Below are 4,736 nucleotides of genomic sequence, written 5' to 3'. Positions count from 1 at the left end.
TTGAGAGCGACGACCAGAAACTTGAATTCCCTGGGAGGAACAACTGGTCCAAACGCAACATCCCTAACTTTGTAGGGATGTCCGATAATGGCTTTTTGCCGATATCCGATATTCCGATATTGTCCAACTCTTTAATTACCGCTACCAATATCAACCGATATATACAGTCGTGGAATTACCACATTATTATGCCTAATTTGGACAACCAGGTATGGTGAAGATAAGGTACTTTTTAAAAAAATTAATAAAAGAGGGGTTAGTGCATCTGCCTCACAATACGAAGGTCCCGAGTAGTCTTGGGTTCAATCCCGGGCTCGGGATCTTTCTGTGTGGAGTTTGCATGTCCTCCCCGTGACTGCGTGGGTTCCCTCCGGGTACTCCGGCTTCCTCCCACCTCCAAAGACATGCACCTGGGCATAAGTTGATTGGCAACACTAAATTGGCCCTAGTGTGTGGATGTGAGTGTGAATGTTGTCTGTCTATCTGTGTTGGCCCTGCGATGAGGTGGCGACTTGTCTAGGGTGTACCCCGCCTTCCGCCCGATTGTAGCTGAGATAGGCTCCAGCGCCCCCCGCGACCCCAAAGGGAATAAGCGGTAGAAAATGGATGGATGGATACATATAAACTAGTAATTAATGAAAATTAGTCAAATTAACTGTTAAAGGTTAGTACTATTAGTGGACACTAGGGGAACATATTCTAAGTAATAAAGACTTAATTTAGGGTTATTTGGTTAGGGTTAGGTTCAGGGTTAGAGTTGTTGATTGATTGAGACTTTTATTACCGTATTTTCCGCACCATAAGCCGCCCTGGGTTATAAGCCGCGCCTTCAATGAACGGCATATTTCAAAACTTTGTCCACCTATAAGCCGCCCCGTGTTATAAGCCGCATCTAACTGCGCTAAAGGAATGTCAAAAAAACAGTCAGATAGGTCAGTCAAACTTTAATAATATATTAAAAACCAGCGTGATGTGGGCGCGCATGGAGTCGTATATCAACATGGACGGAGCTGCGTGAAAAAAGCCACCCGGCCTCTTCGCATAAACCTACCTTAACCACTCGCTCATCTTTTCTTCATCCATCCATCCCTTCGAGTTAGCTTTTATGATGACGCCGGCTGGAAAGGTCTCTTTTGGCAAGGTCTTCCTTTTGAATATCACCATGGGTGGAAGTTTCTGGCCATTAGCATGGCAAGCTAGAACCACAGTGAAGGATGACTTCTCATTCCCTGTGGTGCGAATATTCACCGTACGTGCTCCCGTTGTATCCACAGTGCGGTTCACAGGAATATCAAAAGTCAGTGGAACCTCGTCCATGTTGATAATGTTCTCTGGCCGGATCTTTTTTTCAGCTATCTTGTTTTTACAATATGCACGGAAAGTAGCCAGCTTTTCTTGAAAGTCTTTAGGCAGTTGCTGTGAAATAGTAGTCCGTGTGCGGATGGAGAGATTGCGTCTTTTCATGAACCGGAAACCTGTCGCTTAGTAGGAGCCATTTTGTGGTCTTTACAGATGTAAACACACAAAGGAAATGAAACATAATATCCGCGCGCTTCTTCTTCTTCTACGGGGGCGGGTGGTTGCTTACAGTAGAAGAAGAAGCGCTTCCTCTTCTATGGGGGCGGGTGCTTACCTTGGCGGTTGCTTGCGTAGAAGAAGAAGCACTTCCTCTTCTACGGGGAAAAAAGATGGCGGCTGTTTACCGTAGTTGCGAGACCGAAACTTTATGAAAATGAATCTTAATATTAATCCATATATAAAGCGCACCGGGTTATAAGCCGCACTGTCAGCTTTTGAGTAAATTTGTGGTTTTTAGGTGCGGCTAATAGTGCGGAAAATACGGTAGTAGGTTGCACAGTGAAGTACATATTCCGTACAATTGACCACTAAATGGTAACACCCCAATAAGTTTTTCAACTTGTTTAAGTCGGGGTCCACTTAAATTGATTCATGATACAGATATATACTATCATCATAATACAGTCATCACACAAGTTAATCATCAGGGTGTATACATTGAATTATTTACATTATTTATAATTCGGGGTGTGGAGTGGGGGGGGGGGGGGGGGCGTTAGGTTTGGTTGTTATCATCAGTCATCAACAATTGAGAACAGAGAAATGGATATTGAAACAGTGTAGGTCTGACTTGGTAGGATATGTACAGCAAGTAGTGGACATAGAGAGAGAGATCAGAAGGCATAAGAAAAATATCTGCATTTGATTATTTACATTTGATTATTAAGAATCTGGGGAGGGTGTTAGTTTAGGGTTGAAGTTGCCTGGAGGTGTACTTTTATTGCGGTTTTGAAGGAGGATAGAGATGCCCTTTCTTTTATACCTGTTGGGAGCGCATTCCACATTTATGTGGCATAGAAAGAGAATGAGTTAAGACCTTTGTTAGATCGGAATCTGGTTATAATAAGGCCATGCCGAATAAGGCATTGATATGTACTTAATAATGCCTAGTTAAGAGCCAATATGTTACTAATTTGCATGTTAATAAGCAACTAATGAATGGTGAATATGTTCCCCATACTAAAATGTTACCATGTTTTTTTTACTGGTGCACAAAATGAACCGTGCATGAACATCACCTTGTTCAAACAACAAAACCAACACAGTGCACAAACTCACAACAAACTACACACCTGCAAACCAGTCAGCTGTTGCCGTATCCGTAAAAAGGGAGAAGTTTGTATTTACACGATGAGTCGGGTGTGTTTTGACCTAGGCCGACTCACCGAACCCCTAGGGTTCGATCGAAACCCAGGTTAAGAACCACTGCTCTGGTGTATCAAGTATAGAGTTTGTAGCCACTTTGTTTAAAGGGGAACATTATCACAATTTCAGAAGGGTTAAAACCATTAAAAATCAGTTCCCAGCGGCTTATTTTATTTTTCGAAGTTTTTTTCAAAATTTTACCCATCACGCAATATCCCTAAAAAAAAAAAAAAGCTTCAAAGTGCCTGATTTTAACCATCGTTATATACACCCGTCCATTTTCCTGTGACGTCACATAGTGATGCCAACACAAACAAACATGGCGGATAGAACAGCAAGCTATAGCGACATTAGCTCGGATTCAGACTCGGATTTCAGCGGCTTAAGCGAAATTGAAGAAGAAACTGAAGCTATTGAGCCATATCGGTTTGAACCGTATGCAACCGAAACCGGCGAAAACGACACGACAGCCAGCGACACGGGAGAAAGCGAGGACGAATTCGGCGATCGCCTTCTAACCAACGATTGGTATGAGTTTGTTTTTAAGTGTTGTAATGTTTTTAAGCTAAATTATTGGTAAACACACTTTATGTATAATAATTTACGTAAAACCGCGAGTAATGAATAAAGTTTTCATCAATTAATATATTCTGTAGACATACCCTCATCCGCTCTCTTTTCCTGAAAGCTGATCTGTCCAGTTTTGGAGTTGATGTCAGCAGGTCAGGGAAGCTAGGGTCGATATTCTTCTTTTAATCATCTTCGGTGGCATAAGGGACAGTGTGAGCCAAGACATCCAGGGGGTTTAGCTCGCTCGTCCGCGGGAACAAACTGCCGCCATTGCTTGCCGTGCTACCGAGGTCCTTTGTCCCTGAATAGCTCACACACTCCGGCAGATTCAATGGGGGTCTGGCGGCAGATTTCTTTGACTTTATCGTTGGAAATGCATCTGCTTTGAGTGTCGCAGGATATCCACACATTCTTGCCATCTCTGTCGTAGCATAGCTTTCGTCGGTAAAGTGTGCGGAACAAACGACCGACCATTTTCGTCGGCTTTCCCCACACCCTCGTATTTTGAACACATTTCTTCCAATTTCTTGCCACTTTCGCATCTTTGGGCCACTGGTGCAACTTGAATCCGTCCCTGTTCGTGTTGTTACACCCTCCGACAACACAGCGACGAGGCATGATGTCTCCAAGGTACGGAAAACGGTCGAAAAAACGGAAAATAACAGAGCTGATTTGATTCGGTGTTTGAGAAAATGGCTCCGAGAGCGAAAAATAGAAAAGCGTTTAATTCGCCAAAATTCACCCATTTAGAGTTCGGAAATCGGTTAAAAAAAATATATGGTCTTTTTTCTGCAACATCAAGGTATATATTGACGCTTACATAGGTCTGGTGATAATGTTCCCCTTTAAATGACTCAGTCCAAAGAGAGTTCAAAGAAACTGCTGAAATAAAGCCTGTGTCAATCGTCCCCCCTTCTGCACCTCAGTCCTCATTCTCGCCAAGGCATAACGGTAATAAGAGAATAAGGAATTAGTAAAACAAAACAAAAAAGGGTGCTGCCAAAGGCGCTCACCAACAAGATCGGGAATTCAATTTAATTCAGTTCATTTCAATGGGCAACGTCAATTTGAGGTAGTAATAGTGTTTCTTCACTCGGCTCCTCTGTACTCAATCGTGTGTGTGTGTCTGTGTGTGTGTCATACTTGCCAACCCTCCCGGATTTTCCGGGAGACTCCCGAAATTCAGCGCCTCTCCCGAAAACCTCCCGGGACAAATTTTCTCCCGAAATTCAGGCCCACAACATAAACAGCATACCTGCCCAATCACGTTATAACTGTAGAATGATGGCGGGCGAGTTCTTGGTTTCTTATGTGGGTTTATTGTTAGGCAGTTTCATTAACGTCCTCCCAGCGCGGCAACAACACACAACAGCAGTCACGTTTTTGTATACCGTAAAGCAGTTCGTACGCCGTAAACAACATTGTTGTGACACTCTTAAACA

This window comes from Nerophis lumbriciformis, linkage group LG26 (assembly GCF_033978685.3).
Source record: "Nerophis lumbriciformis linkage group LG26, RoL_Nlum_v2.1, whole genome shotgun sequence".
NCBI classification, from domain to species: domain Eukaryota; kingdom Metazoa; phylum Chordata; class Actinopteri; order Syngnathiformes; family Syngnathidae; genus Nerophis; species Nerophis lumbriciformis.
This window is presented reverse-complemented; position numbering follows the sequence as displayed.